This window comes from Pongo abelii, chromosome X (assembly GCF_028885655.2).
Source record: "Pongo abelii isolate AG06213 chromosome X, NHGRI_mPonAbe1-v2.0_pri, whole genome shotgun sequence".
NCBI lineage: Eukaryota > Metazoa > Chordata > Mammalia > Primates > Hominidae > Pongo > Pongo abelii.
In genome coordinates this window covers 51,424,711-51,443,341 of record NC_072008.2, presented here as the reverse complement: position 1 = coordinate 51,443,341, position 18,631 = coordinate 51,424,711, and the positions used below count along the sequence as shown (strand labels likewise).

The 18,631-nt window shown below is 41.6% G+C and overlaps 1 long non-coding RNA gene across 5 annotated transcripts in view; it reads left to right on the top strand.

Moving 5' to 3' along the window:
* LOC129052930 (uncharacterized) overlaps positions 1–18,631 on the top strand; it is a 309,079-nt gene that overhangs the window by 215,222 nt on the left and 75,226 nt on the right. For 4 of the 5 annotated variants that reach the window (XR_010139033.1, XR_010139032.1, XR_010139031.1 and 1 more), the window contains one exon: positions 8,521–8,600. The exons of the other annotated variant lie outside the window; for it this stretch is intronic. This is a non-coding gene — a long non-coding RNA (uncharacterized LOC129052930). The remainder of the gene's footprint in view (positions 1–8,520; positions 8,601–18,631) is intronic. 5 annotated transcript variants of the gene reach the window in all.

Sequence of the window (18,631 nt, the reverse complement as noted above, 5' to 3'; positions counted from 1 at the left end):
GTTATGCTTGTTCTTTGATCTTTAAATATTTTTGTCAAAATGTTAAAACTCTCTTACTTTCGGTTATACAAGTATAAGAAAATCTAAAAAGTTGTAAAGCTAAGTGTCATTTAAAACATCAGACACATTGAGAATTAAAGTCTCAAATATCTATGGAGATCCTTTAATATGAAGATTTTTTGCTATGTTCATAGCATCACTTCAAAATACTCTGAAGCTAGAAACAATAGAAATATTCCTTATTGTTAGAACTAATTAAGATATTTTGGAATGTTCATAGAATGAAATATATGCAGCAATAAAGTAAAGAAATTATGGCTACTAGCATCAAGATAAATGACCCTCATTAGAGTGAGCAAAAGTTGCAAATCGAAAGAAGTAAACAGTATAATTGCATGTTAAAAAGTTTAATAATAGGCAAAATGATAGTGTTTAGGGGTGCAAATGAAGATTGTAGAAAGTATCAATGAAAGCAAAGTAGAGAGTTTTACAAAAGTCAGGAAAGGGGTACATTTAGATTTGATTGAATGGGATGTGTTCAGGAAGGGACATACTAGCAGTTTGTAAATTACAGGAAGTATTCTGTTCTTTAGGTACTGATGTGTGCCTCATAGTTACTGTTTTAAGTGTGCATATAATTTATATGTTATGTTACTGATACATATTTAATAATATGTTTAAAATAAAAATGAAGACAGACTTAGAAGGAGCAGCCAGTGTGAAGAGACCTCAGGAAGCACCTGGGAGGCTGTAATGTTCTATTTCTTGACACACACACCCTTGTGTATATATATTAACATATATGTGTGTAATACACTCCTTTATATTTCATGATAAAAATCTCCTGATATCCATATGCTTGTTTCTTGTATGTTTTCTTCTACAAATCATGAGAGAGCCTGCGAAATGTTTGAAAAACAATGTAGGCTTTAGCACAACAAAATGAATTGGAAGAATTTTCAATATCCTCTCTTCAGTTTGGGCTTTTGTTGTTGTCCCTGTACCACTCAGCAAATTAAAACATGGTGTTGAGCCTGAAACTTCCAGATAAGGCTGGGAGGACCAGCAAAAGGAAAAACTAGAGCTAGAAAGATGGGAATAAAGTCATAGAAATGAACACAGACATGGTACATGCCAGCAATGCATCACCTTTTGATCAAGGTCCCTTATGCAGACTAAGGGTGGCAAACGCACCTTATAGAAAAGCCTGGACTGCTCATTACATTGCAGCCTGCACGGCAAGAAGCTCAATTGGTGATTGCCCGGGATTCCTTTCTGGAACTACTAGCTCATCACGTCTTCCTGGAAGCATGACCTACATGACCTGGTGATGTCGCTGCTGCTTCCCATGTAGTAAACCTGATTGCCCAGACACTCCCAAAGAAGGATCAGTGGGAGGAGTCTGTGTTCTCTTGTTTGTAGGATAAAGCAATCTCACCTAATCACTCGGTTCTCGGCTGGTGTGGTGGGCTCCATGGAAAATTTACTGTTTCAGAGAGTTTTGTTGAATGAGCCTTTTCCCATCTACCATCCTTGTGTGTCTTGAACGACTGCTGTTCTAGAGATTATTGTCATGTTTCGCCACTTTCATGAGGTGAGAGTATTACCCCAAGCCTCAGCCTCACTGCCAACCCACCTCTCCTTCTTGCTAAGATGGGAGCACACCCAAGGTTCCTGAAATGGTTAATATTAGTGTCATCTTGACTGGGTTGAGGGATGCCTCCATGCCTGGTGATGCATTGTCTCTGGGTGTGCCTGTGAGGGTGTAGCCAGAGGCGATTGATGTGAATCAGTGGACTGGAACAGGAAGAGCCCCCTTAATGTGGGTGGTTATTATCCAATCAGCTGCTGGTACAGTTAGAACAAATCAAGCAGAAGAAGGGGACTTCCTATCTCTCAATCTCTCTCTCTCCCACATTTGGGAATGTGATACCATTTTCTCCTCCTTTCCATGGACAGCCATCTCCAGGATCCATGGCCTTTGGACTCTGGGACTTGCACTAGCAGCCTCCTGGGAGATCTCAAGCCTTTAGCCTCGGACTGGGGACTCCAGTATTAGCTTCCCTGGATTTGAAGTGTTTGGGCTTGGACTGAGCTATGCTGTCGGCTTTTCCTATTCCCCAGATTGGGACTTCATCTCTGTAATCATGTGAGCCCATTCTCCCTAATAAACTCCCTGCTACATATATACATATATATCTTATTGGTCCTGTCTTTGTCCCTCTGGAGAACCCTGACTACTGCATTTCTCTAGGGCGCAGCTCACCCTCAGCTTTGGGATATGGCCCTCTGGAATCCTTCAAATTTTGAGACTGGGGCAGCTCCAGCTTCCCTTTTAAATATTGGAAGTGAATACTTAAATGATTCTTTTGGCTCCACATATTTTATTATTTCTTTACAGAAGGACATGTACTTGCTTGAGATGCGGTAGATGTGGCCTGGGTGATCTGGAGGTGTAGAGGTTGTGGGTGGATGAGCATAAGAACATACTTGTCCCTGTTACTCTGTGATCCTGTGCCCTAGGGCTGTACTTTTTCCTTCCTCTTAGCTTTTTGGGCAGTGCTGATTAGAATGCAGGATGAATTTACATAGTGGGCTGCTCTGACTGGAATGGTTTAATACAGAAATGAGTGGGGAGTGTGGATGTGGGGGTGGAAAGAGACATGAATCTAATTTTCCAGATGAATCTGCATCCTTTATGCAATAGAGCTCTGCTTGCGTCTGAATAGTTGTCTTGACAACGCCACAATGAGTGTAAATCGATTTAAGAAAAAGACTGCTATGACAGTGGGGTCAACTTAGGAGCAGAGAAGGAACACACACAGTGTTTTAATAGCTGGACAGTGCAGAAACTAAGGGACTGTGGCTCCAGGAAACACACACTCAATTGCAACCTCATGCTTTCCACCCAGAGCTTCAGTGTCATATGTGTTATTCCACTGACCTTCCCACTCACCTTCAGTGTCATATTTCACAATGAAGATGCCTTTCACCTGCTTGGCTGGTTCTACTCATTTCTCATCATTCCCAGATCCTCTGGGGAAAAGAAGCCAGGGATTTTGAAGAAGACTTCTATGTGAATTCATGTGGGTGAAGGATTACCCAGGTGCCGAGGCAAGAGACTGAAGGCACAAACTATTTCAGTATAATAAAGAAAATAGTTAGAATAAGAATAGTTATAATACAAATTAGATATAGAGATGACCATGGACATTATCAATCATTAGTATAGACATTATTAATCATTAGCTTTTAATATTACTCTTTGTTGTATTACTAATATAATCAAGGAGTAACTGGTGGGTATAGGGTCAGGTGCTGATGGGACATTGTGAGAAGTGACCAAGAAGGCAAGAGGTGAGCCCTCTGTCATGGCCGCATAAGGGCCGCTTGAGGGCTCCTTGGTCAAGCGGTAATGCCAGTGTCTGGGAAGGCACCAGTTACTTAGCCGACCGCAAAAGGGAGTCTCCCTTTCCTTGGAGGAGTCAGGGAACACTCTGCTCCACAAGCTTCTTGCTGGAGGCTGGATATTATCCAGGCCTGCCCGCAGTTGTCTGGAGGCCTAAACCCCTCCCTGTGGTGCTGTGCTTCAGTGGTCACACTCCTTGTCCACTTTCATGTTCCTCCCATACTCCTGGTTCCTCTGAAGTTCTTAGAAGATAGCAGTAGAAGAAATAGTGAAAGTCTTAAAGTCTTTGATCTTTCTGATAAGTGCACAGAACAAAACATTGACGTATGCTGCCTTCCCTCTTAGATAGCTTAAGATTGGCATCTGGGGTGGGAGGCAGTCTTGTGGGACTGCACCCTTAAAGTGCAGTATCTATGCTAACTCCAGTTAGTGATAGAATTGAACTGAATTGTAGGACATCCAGCCGGTGTCTGCAGATAATAGGAAAATTTGTTAATGTGTGAAAAATCCCCTCATTTGGTGGCCAGAACCTTCCTGTGTTGAGTGTGTGTAGTATAAGGGGGAAAATGCACAAACTCCAACACTTAGCACATCAATTCACACAGAGCAGGTATTCAATCAATGTCTGATGAATAAATGATGAAGTTGGCATTATGTCATCTATCAGACATTTATTCTCTCTACATCCTTGCAAAGTTAAGGAAATCCATGTGTATATCACTCAATTTTGTAGAAAACCAGACTGAAAGAGAAGGCAAAAGCCAGGATATAATCATCTTTATACTTTGCTATTTTAGTTTTCTGGAAACCAACTATTTATTGGTGATTATTTTTGCTGATTACCATGTAATCAGCCCTAGCTCTAGCCTTAATCCTGACTGTAACCACAACCCTAACTCTAAATACAACCCCATAACAAACCCTACACTAAACCTAACCCTAAACCCTAACCCTAACGCTAAACCCTAAACCAGATTCTGACCCTGACACTGATTCCCAGTGTGGCCTGTGACCAGCCTTGACTGATATCAACTGGTCTTGACTGGCTTTCACAGGTTGTGACAGGGCATGGCAGATTCTGACCAGTCTAGACCGGTCTTGACTGTCTGGGACTGATTATCCCAGCCATGACTTCAATTAACTGGTCTTGACTAGCCATGACCAGCTTTCACTGGCTGTGACTGGAATTGACCAGATTTGACTGGCTTTGAGTGTCTGTGCCCGGCTTTGATCACTCTTGTCTGGTTTTGACCATCTTTGACCAGGCTTGACTCGTCTGACCTGGCCATGACCAGCAGTGACCAGCCTTGACTGGCCATTTCTGGCATGAGCCTGTTGCCTTCTGCCTGACTGAATGCCAAGGACTCGGGGGCTGTGCAGCACTGGGGTGTAGGTGGAGGGGAGCAGAGTAGGAGAGAGAAAAGCCCTGTGGGAATACTCGAGGAGCAGGTGTCCCCAGGAGATCTCACTGGTGGGTTTATACCAGAAGGGCCTTGGGAATCATTTTCTCTTGCAGATGGGGAAATAGGTCCTGGGAGTGTGTACACAACTGTCAGGGCAGGTGACAGAGGAGAGGGGGTAGGAATGCCTGCCTGTCAGCCAAAAAGTCAGTCTCAAGGTACTGTTTTGTGCTTTGTTGTCCAGCTATGAAAGCCATCTCTCATGACCTTGGGCTTGGGCCCCAAGTGTTAGTGTGGTAGCCAGGGCTCAGGAAGGCTACAACTTGGCACCATGTCCTTTGAGGGACAAATCCTATGCACAGTGAAATAAATATAACAGATGAGTATTTTGGAGGTAAATTCACTTGATATGAATTTTACCACTTTAACCATTTTTTTTTCTACTTTAAGTTCTGGGATATATGTGCAGAACGTGCAGGTTTGTTACATAGGTGTACATGTGCCATGGTGGTTTGCTGCACCTATCAACCCATCATCTAGGTTTTAAGCCCCACATACATTAGATATTTGTCCTAATGCTCTCCCTCCCCTTGCCCCCCACCCCTGGCAGGCTCCGGTGTGTGTTGTTTCCCTCCCTGTGTCCATGTGTTCTCATTGTTCAGCTCCCACTTATGAGTGAAAACATACACTGTTTGATTTTCTGTTCCTGTGTTAGTTTGCTGAGAATGATGGCTTCTCTTTTTAAGTATACAATTTGGTGAAATTTAACACCTTGACAGTGTTGTACAGCCACCTATCTAGTTCCAGAGCTTTTTTATCACCTCCAAAGGGAACTCAGTACCCATTAGGATGTCCCTTCCCATTTCCCCCTCCTTCAGTCCCTGGAAGCTATTAATCTACTTCCTGAACTCTATCGATTTGCCCTTCTGGACATTCCATATAAATGGGGTCATGCAGTATGTGCCTTTTGTGTCTTGTTTCTTTCACTTAAGATGTTTTCAAGGTTCATCCATGTTATGACATACATCAGTACTTCATTCCTGTGTTCTTTCTGATTGAATACACTTAACATTTACCATTTAAACCATCTTAATTATACAGTTCTATGGCATTAACCACATTTACAGTGGTTGTGTAACCATCACCACCATCCGTCTCCAGAACTTTTTTCATCATCACCAACAGAAACTCTGTATTCACTAAACACTACTTCCTATTCCTCTCTCCTCCAGTCCCTGGAAACTACCTCTCTACTTGATGTCCCAGTGAATTGATTACTCTAGGTAGCTCAGATAAGTGGAAGAGTACAGCATTCATCCTTCTGTGCCTAGGTTATTTCTCTTTGCATAATGACTCATGTTTCATCCATGTTGCAGTATGTATCAGAATTCCTTTTGTTTTTAAGGCAGAATAATATTATATACCACATTTTGTTTATCTACTTATCCATTGGTGGACACTCGTGTTGCCTCCAATTTTTGGCTATTGTGAATACTGCTGCTGTGCATATGGGTGCTTTTAGTTCTTTTGAGTCTATACCCATATATACCCATCCCTGCTTTTAGTTCTTTGGAGTGTATGCCCATATAACTGACAGGTTTGCATAATTCATCTCACTGAATCCTGGACAACCTGGGAAAGTTTTCTCCTATGCTGGTGTTAAAGACAAAGAATGTAATGCTAAGAGAGACCATGACCCAAGTCTGTGACCCAGAATCATAGGGTGACTGCAGGAGTTAGCTGGGTTCCAAACTAAAATATTGCTGAGTTTTGTGTTTGTCCATTTTGTGTTGCTGTAAAAGAATACCTGGGACTGGGTAATTTATCAAGGAAAAAGGCTCTTTTAGCTCATGGTTTTGCAGATTACACAAAAAGCATAGCGCCAGCATCTCTGTCTGGTGAGGCCTACGGAAGCTTTTACTCATTGTGGAAGGCAAGGGGAGCCAGCGTGTCACATGAGGAGAAAGACAGCAAGAGAGTTGGGGAAGATCTCAGACTCTTTTTAACAACTAGATCTCTCGTGAACTCATTACCATGCAGAGGGCACCAAGCCATTCAGGAGGGATCCTCCCCCATGACCCAAACCCTCCTGCCAGGGGCCACCTCCAACATTGGGGATCACGTTTCAACGTGAGATTTGGAGGGGACAAATAGCTAAACCATATCAGTTCTCATCATTTTCATAGTATATTATTAGGCCCTCTTGATTTCAAGTTCCAATGTATGGTCAGCATTTCAATTAACATTTACATATGTTTGGATATTAATTAGCATATTTAATACATAAAGTTTTATTTACCAAGTGTTCCATATTTTATTTTTTATGATATTCACAAAGTTTCATGTTGTGCCGATATTCCTGTTTTCTGTAGTTCCACTCCTACCTCAGGAACAGCCATTTTAACAATGCTACTTTGGAGGTTTTCTCGGATGAGAAAAGAAAATATCTGGCCTGATATTGCAGGGGTGAAGGGAAGAGTCAGACTCTCAGTTAATCAGGGGTGAAGGGAAGAGTCAGACTCTCAGTTAATCTTGCCTAGATCTGGCCTATGTTTGTGGTAAAACATTTTTGTTTCCTTCAATATGATATTATGAACTATGAGAACTTTCTTGCTGGACTAGTCTCTGATGAAGGTGAGACAGTTTGTTCCACAGTCTCCATGGCATCTGAACCCTAACCCACCATTTAATTTAGTTTAGGAAAACTCTAAGTGTGTGATTACCAAAAAGCATTGAGAAACCTAAGTAAACATATCATAAAACATTCTTGTGGAAAGTTCATTTATAAACTTTTATCTCATTTACATCTATTTTATTCATTTAATTTTAACAATTATGTTTAGGCAATTTTAGGAGACATTAGAAAAACCTAGTCATCATCACAAGTTAAATTTTTTATTAACTGTTTTTTATATTACTATACATTAGGCAAGTATTATAAAAGCAAGAACCTTACCATTAAGTACATGTATATTTTGTTGTTAGCTCAGAAGACAGTTATTTTTATTAAACCAACAATAACAATATAGTTTTATTTACCAAAATATTTATTCAAGTCACATAAACTTGAAAAAATATTTGGTCTTATTTATTTAATTTATGAGTACTCATTCAAGTTAATGTGGTACCACGTGTAAATAATATGTAAATATACATATGACCATATACATATATGTAGACACAACATATAACATTCACATGTACACGTGTATGTACCTAATAGCCAAAGAGATCAAGGAGTTTAGTGCAAAAGAGAGTAGTAGAGCCTCAGACTTGAATCTGTCCACTTACAACTCTTGGGGTTCCATGAGGAAAATCAAAGTTTCCTCCCCAAAAGAGAAACTCGTGTTGCCTTTTCTGTTTTACTTAAAGGATCCCAGGCAGTTAGAATTGTTTTTAGGTCCCCTCCTGTGGCATTGAAAGTTGCAAGGGGAAGGAGGGACACACAGAATAAATGGAGAAGTAGACAGAGGGAGCAAATATGGTTAGCAGAGGTTTAAAAAGACAGGAATTCAGTTGACCGAGAAGGTTTTACAGAGAGAATAGAAGCCTTAAACAATATATATATATATGTATACATACATAACGTAAATATCGGTTTGAATTATGTCAGCTTTTGACTATAGAGCTCTTAAAAAAACTTTTTAAATCTCTTGTTAAAAGATTTTAGCTGGGATAAACAGCTGACATTTCTGTTTTTTTTTTTTCTAGAGATACCTTCCCAAGTGAAAGCAATAAGCCTTAACCAAAGCTGTGACTTAACCAAGGATTCACAAGGCATCTCCAAACATGTAAGTGGGTACCCGCAAAATTAAAAATCACACAAATATAAAATGAATAGGGACTGGTTTCCGGAGCAGAAATCAAACCCAAGCGAAGGCTGTGAAAGTGTGGAATTGGAACTACTGTGCAACAAGGTTGAGCAGCGTTCATTATTAATCCTGCAGGGAATCCAAAGCAGGCAGTTTGAGCTCACAAAGATTTTAAATTTGTTTAGGTTAGATTTTTGCTCTTAATTGTGTCAAGATAATTTCTAGGGCTGGCCATGACACTATTGCATGTCTTTCTTTGAATTTTATCTTCCCATCAACTGTTAAGAATGAGAAATCTCAAAAGTCTTTTTATTTATTTATTTATTTTATTATACTTTAAGTTCTAGGATACGTGTGCAGAACGTGCAGGTTCGTTACATAGGTATACATGTGCCATGGTGGTTTGCTGAACCTATCAAACTGTCATCTTCATAGGCATTTCTCCTAATGCTATCCCTCCCCTTGCCCCCCACCCCCTGACTGGCCCTGTTTTGTGATGTTCCCCTCCCTGTGTCCATGTGTTCTTATTGTTCAACTCCCACTTATGAGGGAGAATATGCAGTGTTTGGTTTTCTGTTTCTGTGTTAGTTTGCTGAAAATGATGGTTTCCAGCTTCATCCATGTCCCTGCAAAGGACATGAACTCATCCTTTTTTATGGCTGCATAGTATTCCATGGTGTATATGTGCCACATTTTCTTTATCCAGTCTATCATTGATGGGCATTTGGGTTGGTTCCAAGCCTTTGCTATTGTAAATAGTGTTGCAATAAACATACATGTGCATGGGTCTTTAAGGTAGAATGATTTATAATCCTTTGGGTATATACCCAGTAATGGGATTGCTGCATCAAAAAAATATTTCAGGAATCTAATTTAAAAGATTCACCTTCTGGCCATTGAATTTCCAGTGCTGTACTCATTCCAATAGTGACTCAATCCAATAGCTTCTTCATGGAAAGCCCAGCATGCAATATTCCAGGTTTTAAAAAAGATGTTCCCTGGAGAGAAGCAAACCCAAAGACACCCTCCCCAAAAAATTCTCCCTGGAATAGGTTTAATTGTATGAGTACCCATTCAAGTTAATGTGGTACCACGTGTAGATAATATGCAAATATATGTATGACCATATACATATATGTAGACAACATATAATGTTCACATGTACACATGTATGTACTTAATAGCCAAAGAGATCAAGGAGATAGCAGAGGACTCTTGTTACCACAGATTGTCAAGGGTGGTGTTTGCCTTTGGCAACCCAAAATTTGTGGGAGAGGGTGCCACTCACAGACCTTTTAATCTGTGACACTGCATAGGCCTGCCTGGGATTGGGCTTTCCCAGCACTAACTAGGCAACAAGGGTTAGGATGACAAAAGTGTAGGAATGGAACTTTTTTTTTTTTAACTATTTTTATTTTTTTATTTATTTTATTTTATTATTATTATACTTTAAGTTTTAGGGTACATGTGCACAATGTGCAGGTTAGTTACATATGTATACATGTGCCATGCTGGTGTGCTGCACCCATTAACTCGTCATTTAGCATCAGGTATATCTCCTAATGCTATCCCTCCCCCCTCCCCCCACCCCACAACAGTCCCCAGAGTGTGATGTTCCCCTTCCTGTGTCCATGTGTTCTCATTGTTCAATTCGCACCTATGAGTGAGAACATGTGGTGTTTGGTTTTTTGTCCTTGTGATAGTTTACTGAGAATGATGATTTCCAATTTCATCCATGTCCCTACAAAGGGACATCATTTTTTATGGCTGCATAGTATTCCATGGTGTATATGTGCCACATTTTTCTTAATCCAGTCTATTATTGTTGGACATTTGGGTTGGTTCCAAGTCTTAGGAATGGAACTTTTTAAGACAAACTCTCCTGAGAGCTGAGAGCTTGACATATTCGAAACAAAATGTCTTGGTTTTGCAGCCTTTTTGAGACTAGCCACCCAATGGGACTCGAAAATTATGCTGCCTGGATGGCACAGACCAAGAGAGTCCTTCCACTTGGTCACAAGTCAAGCTTTCAAGGACATCAAACAAGATGAGAGAGAACCTAAAATGATACCCCTCTTCATGACAGAAGGACACCCAAAGACAAAGACAAAGACAAAGGAAAAGACTATTTCTGGTAGAAAAGGGACCAAACACTATTAATATTCAAACCACAAAGTACCAAAAAGTACACCAGAGTCACTAGAACAAGACGAGTTAAACAAATCCTTTCCTCCCATTAATCAAGACTTTGGAGAAGAAAAAGAAACAAATAACAATATTTACCATCCACTTGACCAGATTCCACAGAAAGACAGAGGCCTGGAGCCTGACTGGTAAGAAATCCTTACCCTTTTGATGGCTCATCAGGACCTGGATTCACTTGGCTGTGGGTCAGGAGAGCAGAGCCTGCTCACAGCGTCAAACTGTAGGAACCAAGGGAAAGTGTCCCCTCTGCCCTCGGAAGGTTCGCTAAAAAATCAACTCACAAATGACAGATTAATTGCAGCAACGGCATAGAAACTTTACTGATGTGTACACAGGGAACATCACAGCATGATGACCCAACCACCCAATGACCTGAGGAAGCTTATATACCATCCTGAGGTTACAGCAAAAACGTTGGCTTAGGGAATGGCCACAAGCAGGTGATAGTGGTAAAACAGGTTATAGTGGCAAGACAGGTTATGGGAGGGAGAGAAGAGGAGGCTGGCTAGCAAGGGTGGTCTTGTTATGTAGAAGAACTCTCACAGGTAGGTAGCAGCCCTCAGAGTAAATAGATGGTAAATGTTGCTTTCCAATCATTAAGGCATCAGAATCTTAGTTCCTCTCTCCTAGGTCCAGACAAGGGAAGGCTTGGCTGAGTTCATGCAAATTTTCTACACATGCAAGTTTCCCCCACAAAAGACAGCTTTGCAGGGCTACTTCTTCTTGCTGGCTGTCTTTATATAATCTCCAATTATATCAAAGAAATATATTTTGGGGGCTGGGCGCGGTGGCTCACACCTGTAATCTCAGCACTTTGGGAGGCCGAGGCAGGTGAATCATGAGGTCAGGAGATCGAGACCATCCTGGCTAACACAGTGAAACCCCATCTCTACTAAAAATGCAAAAAATTAGCCAAGTATGGTGGCACGTGCCTGTAGTCCCAGCTACTCAGGAGGCTGAGGCAGGATAATTGCTTGAACCTGGGAGGAGGAGGTTGCAGTGAGCTGAGATCGCGCCACTGCACTTCAGCCTGGGTGACAGAGCAAGACTCTGTCTCAAAAAAAAAAAAAAAAAAAAAAGAAATATATTTTGGGGCAAAATTTTTTTCCTTCCTTATGATATTCTGAAATATGGGAACTTTCCTGCTGAACTAATGTTTTTCAGTGAAGGTTCATGGGGCCAAGAATTTGCCATCCATCAGGGGGCGACACAGGCAGCCATTTGGTTCATTGAGATGCGTTGCAATTTTAGTGTTGGATGTGTACTTGCCCTAAGTCCTATAACAAAGCTTTGATATAATAATCACACCTTTTTACTGCATTTCAATATCCATAAATATTAATAAGTCATCTGAACAATTATCTGTTTCCTGTACTAATTGTTAATTGTATAAACAAAGTTGTTTTAAATATTTATATAGATTGTCAGGATGTGGACTGTGACATTTTATCAGTTAACTGTATTGACTGATCATGTACACATCAGTGTCTAAATCTAAAATATCTTGCAACGGGTCTATATATATATATACACATAAACATACACACACACACACACACACACACACACACGGGTAAGAATACAACAAGGTAATATACTCTCCATTCAATTCTTATGAAATTTTAACGATCAACTTTCTTTCAATTTGGCTTTCACTCAGAATTTCTCTACTAATTATCCCAAATATGGACTCGGTATTCAGCTACTATTTTCTTGCTTTATAAATTGAGGGTTATTCTCACAGATGATTTGCCAAGTAACTTTTTTTTGTCTTTTGAATAATGACATTATGAAATTTTCATAATATGAAATTTCATGATCCTTTAAGGATTTAGCTGCACAAAGTCTTAGAAAATGTGGTAAGAGTGGGCTTTGGGTGAATGGGTTGAGAGAATGTGTATGCAATCCCCCAGATACCCTAGAGTCTGCTGTGTCCCCAAGAGAGCAGACTAGATGGCAGGCAACTGGGGTGGACCGGAAGGGAGAGGGCAGCCAGCAGGAACACTCAGTGTCAGGGGGCTATGGTCAGCACTGTGGTCCTTGTTCTAAGGCCAGTGGGAAACCATTGGCAAAGTTAAGTCAGAAGAGTGACATGACAGAATTTGTGTTTGTAAAGGAGTATTTAACCACTATCAGGTTGAAATCACCAGAGGTGGGTGGATGGGTCTGTGCTGTTCCTGGTGGACTACACTGAGGAGAGCACAGTATCAGCCCGGGGTGTTCCTGTGGTGAATGATGGGGCTGCATCTGCTCAGGAGAAGACAGTGGGAAGGCCCAGCTTGGAGTCACCTCTGCTCTTTAGATCTGCCAAGGTTGTGAAATGAAGGGATGATCTGAAGAACAGTTTCAGAAAAAGAAAACTGGATCTGAATAAAAAGAGACATTTGTCTCTCAGTCCAGGCAGCGAGTGAAGTGGGTCTGAAGATTGGATTATGTAACTGAGATAGGCCCCAAGAAGATTTTCATCTTACTGGTGAAAGGGCCTTCAAGACAGTGGGAAAAATTCCTGCTAAATTAATTAAATCCATTCCAATGCTCCTTCCAGAAAAAAAGTAACTAGAAGGCTATTCTGTGATGCGTTCAGAAAGAAAACCTGTTTGTGACTATTATGACTGATTTTTAAAAACTTGCCAACAAAACTCTGGTGTCAAAGATCTAACTGATGATACAGTAAATTTTTTAAATTCACTTTTCCTTTCAGGTCTCACTGAAGCCCCTAGTGCTTTAGCTAAACAATATAATCCCTACTAAGCTTCTAAGAGACTCCAGGAAATAGCTTCCCTGGCTGAATGCCTCTTAAAAACCACGCAAAAAGAAAAAGAGGCTAAAGCAGAATGAGGAAAAGACTACTAAACTTGTGGCCTTACATATTCAACAACTCAAAGCCTCACATCAGCAAGTCCCACAAAATAGACAGAAAGCAGTAGCCTTGTCTACTTTAAAGGGCATGATTTGCTTTTCCTGTAAGGGTCCTGACTATATAAAATGAGATTGGGAAAAATACAAACAATGGCTTCAGAAATACCCAAGTAAGGCAAGGAACCCCTCCTACTCACAAGAACTTGTAAGAAGTTTTTGTTGGGTAAAACTGAGGACTCTCTGGGGGAAATTAGGGGGATTTTTTCCTTTCCTAACTAAGTAGGAGAAGTTGGTCTTAAAATCAACAGCAAATTGATCCAAGCTCTAGTCAACACTGGAGCTCTGCTCTTGGTGCTTACCCTCAACTCCTTTTCAGACCCCCCTCTTTAGAGTAATCAAACAATTGAAATAGTGAGGGTCACTAACCAAACTATGACCGTCTTTAAGTCTGAGTCAGTTTCTTATCAATTAGGGCCCCTTGCCGGCCAACACAGTTTGCTGTTGTCCTCTCTGCCCCAATCCACCTGATAGTGAGAGACGTTCTCAAAGATACCAAGCCCACATTTCTTTCACCCAGAAGGGAGATATCATCTTAGAAGTCTCCCCAGCCAAGGTTTCAGCCTCCAGTGTCACTCATATCTTCTCCCTGCTAGGTTCTAGCTATGCAGTTGTCACTGAACACCCAGTTCTAAAACAACTGCCTGAAACCCTTTAGGTGAAAGTGGATACAGTTGTTGGCCTGTTCCATTGAGCATCACTTATTTCTATACAGATAGACACTAACAGTCCTCTTCCAAATTTAAAACAATGTCCTCTCAATTCTGAAACTCAGGCTGACATAGAATCTATAGTCAGCAGTTTCATTTTCCACGGACTTATAGTCCTCTACACCACTCCTTGTAACACATCTGTTCTGCCAGTCTGTAAGCCTAATGTGAACGAATGGAGATGCATCCAGGATCTTAGAGCTATCCACAACATTGTCTGTCCCTGATACCCTGTTGTGCTTAATCCACAACCACTCTTACCCACGATTCTTCCTGACACTCACTGTTTCTCCACTAATGATCTCTGCAGCACCTTCTTCAGTCCCCGTCGGCCCCAAAAGTCAGTTTCTTTTTGTCTTTGCTTGGAAAGGCTAACAATTTACATGGATGGTGCTTTCCCAAGGATACACCAAAAGCCCTTCCCACCTTTCCCAGATTCTGCAGGCTGACCTAAAAGAAATAACCTTCCCAGATAATTTGACTCCATTACAATACATTGATGACTTGCTTTTATGCTCCCTCTCTCAAAAGGCTTGCCACACTGACACTCGCCTCTTACTTCACCAGCTAGCCCTTAAGGCACAGAAGGCTCTAAGACAAATTATATTTTTGCTGGGACTCCATCAAGCTCCTTGGGCATCAAGAGTAAACACTAACTTCACCTGCTTTCAAGGCATATTTTCTTTTCCCTTGCCCTATACTAAAAGATAACTTAGGGGTTTCTGGGGACTTGTGGTCTGCCATAGAGCTTGGATCCCTAATTTCTCTTTGATGACACAACCTTGATATACTCTGCCTGAGGCTTCTTCTCAGACTCCCTCACTTTTACTACTGATGGCCAAAAAGCCTTTAAGAATATCAAGCATCAGCTGTCCTTGTCTCTCATGTTGGGACACCCTAATTATGACCTTTCTGTTTCCTTTCTCATTCATGAATGAGAAGGTAGCACTCTGGGATTTGTAACTCAGGCCCATGGGGGCCTGATAGGATCTCTTCTCTGTTTACATTCCTCACTCAGTCAAAGCCCTCTTCACCTCTTACCACATCCAACTCCTGCCAGTTGATTGACCTCCTAGATGTAAGTTTCTGTTCCTGCCCCAACCTATCATCCACAGCAACCTGCTTAACTGTGCCACTCTTTTACCTTCACAGAAGCCCTTAAAGATACCCTTATTTCTCTCATATAGATTTAAAGGAAACCCCTTTACTCAATCCTGACTTTGTCTGATACACTGATTTTGCAGAGGCCCCATTGGCTCTTGACAGGCTGGATATGCAGTTGTTTCCTTGACAGAAACCAGAAAATGGGGGCCTGTGACTAATACCTGGTCCACCCAACAGGCAGAATAACATGTGCTTGTTAGCCAGAGATAAAACTGCAGACATTTACACAGACAGCAGATATGCTCTGGAAAGAGAGAGAATTTATGACCTCTTCCAGATAGCCTATCAAAAATAAGGATCATGTTTTGACACTTCTCCATACCATTCCGGCTCTTAGAGCCCTGTTTATTGAAATCCAAGCTCGCTCCTCTGAGAATACCAAAGATAGTAGAGGCAACCACTTAGTTGATGTTACAGCCAAGACTGCAGCCCTAAACGGTACCACTTCTCCTGTCTTCCCTGTTTCCATTCAAACCCTACCCTTACCCATTGTACCTTCCAAAAAACTTTTCTCCAGACTCTCAAGGTCTCAAAAGATGTCTGCAGATGGCAAAAAAAAAAAAAAAAGGAAAAATGGGCGAAACAGGGTTATACCTACAAATCATAATCTCAGTTATGGAAGAGGCTTAACATTCATCCTGTCCTTCCAGAAAATTTACAAAGGGCCACTCATACCTTTAAACATAACCTCACCCATTGGAGCCTTTACAAAATAATCCAGTGGGGAAAACAGTGCAATTGGGGTCTTCTCCCAGTGGTTGCTTCTCAAATCTATAAATGTTGCAAAATCTGTTCTTTGTATAATGCTGGGAAGCCCTCAAAGGCTGCCCCCAAAGAATTCCCCTTGCCAAATGGCCCTTTTGCAAGCTGGTAACTTGATTTTATCCAAGTACCTCTCCTCACTTGGGTGCAAGTATGTATTTGAGATGATAGATATGTATTCCCATTGGGTAGAGGCCTTTGCTTACAAACAAATCATGGCCATATTAGCCAAAATTCTTTTTGAAAGAATTATCCCCACTTGGGAAGTTCCTACTGAACTCCACAGTGATTGAGGAACATAGTTTACTAGCCAAGCATTAGAATGAGTTTGTGATGTCTGGCCTATTCTGTAACACTTCCATCCACCTACCGCCCACAGTCTTCTGGGCTTGTAGAATGAATCAATGGAATAATAGCCCATTGCCTGAGATTACAAACACTCTTAATCTGCCGTGGCCTAGGGCTCTCCCTCTAGCTCTATTGATCCTGCTGTCTACCCCCTCTGGAAAACACCACCTCTCCCATTTTGAGATTGTCACAGGCCATCCCATGCATTTAACTGAGGGAATGTTTTACCCTACTCAGTTACAAGGAGACCTCCTGACCTACTGCCAAGGACTCATTCAGGCTCTAACAACTCACCATAAACTGGTTGTGGAATCCTTCTGTGGTCGTACATCAAAAGATGAACTCTGATATCATGACCTCTAGCTAGGAGACTTCATTTACTAGAAAAGACGCCAGCTAAAAAACTTCCTCAAGCCCCGCAGCAAAGGTCCGTTCCTGGTACTCCTGACTCAACTATGTGTTGCTAAGTTACAGGTCATTGACTGCTGGATCCACATATCCCACCTACAAAATGTACCTGCAGACGTCTGGAATTCAGCCCCAATACCTGATACCAAATGCAAGATGGCTGGAGCCCCAGCACCAGGATGAGAAGAAGCTCACGGCTGCAGGAAACTGCTTCCCCTGAGACTCCAGACCAGGCCTATATCCAGATGAAAGCTTACACTCCCCACATAGTGCTCATTACACTCATTGCTTTAGAAGTTTTCAGAGTTGTTATGAGCTTATGAAAGCAGGACACATACCTTTGCTTTGCTTATTTAAATCTAATATACCCAGTCCTTTTGCATACCTCAAAATTCTGTTAATGATAGAAGTGTAGAATCCTATGTATAGCAGACATTTTATGTCACGTGAAAGGAATTCCATGTATTCCTATATTTAGATATCTGTAGACCTTCCTTGCCCAACCCTATTCAGGGTCCCTAAAACTCTTTCCTCTAGAATACATGATCCCCACTCCAGAAGGCATTGCCACTCGGCCTCTTGTCAGCCGGACACTTTACTACCCTTTTAGAAGGGCAATAATCCTATTGAATTAAGGCTCCACCCTTACAACCTCATTTAACCTTAATTACCTTCTTCTGGGCTCTACCTCCAAGTCACATTGGGGGTTAGGGCTTCAACATATAAATGCTGCGGGGACACAATTCAGTCCATAGAGAACAGCGATGGAACACCATTTGTGTTCCCCTCACACATGCAGCAATTCACTACTCCTCACTACAGCATATTTGAGTGCCTACTTTAAACACAGAGTGAATTACCTGCCTCAGCCTGACTTATATTTCCTGCTGGCCATAGCACTGGCACCAGTTGTACCACTAGCAATGGCCCTGACCCCTGCACACTCCATGGCATTAGTACCCCTATTCCCTGAAATCCTGGCTTGGACTTTGTTCTGATTTTCTCTCAGGACCTCTTTGCACACTGAACTGTAGGACCAGAAGTCAACGTGAATAATTTTGTCCGCAAACCCCAAAATGTACACGGTTTTGGGTTCAGTGTGGTCATGAGGGCCCCACAGGAATTTGTAGCATATAGGATCCCTGTTGGGCATCTGCCCTCAAATTCAGATATTGTTGCTGCAAAACATCTTCAACGTAAAGCTTTCTGGGCCTTTCAAAAATGATGTGCTTCCCCTCAGCATCTTCAACTCTCTCAGCATATTCCAGATGTCCTCTTCAGGAGCAAAGTTGCCCTCCTTGGAAACTAGGTCTAGAATAACAGCTTGGAGAAAGCCCCAGTCTTTACTCACTCTGTCCCTCAGCAGAGGAAAGTTCCACTTTGTTGATGAGGATGTCACATTGCTTCCTGGCATCTGTGTTCGCCTCATTCGACTCAAGGCCAAAGAGTACTCTATGCTCTCAGAGGCTTTGCTGAGGACCTGAGGGAAGTGATCCA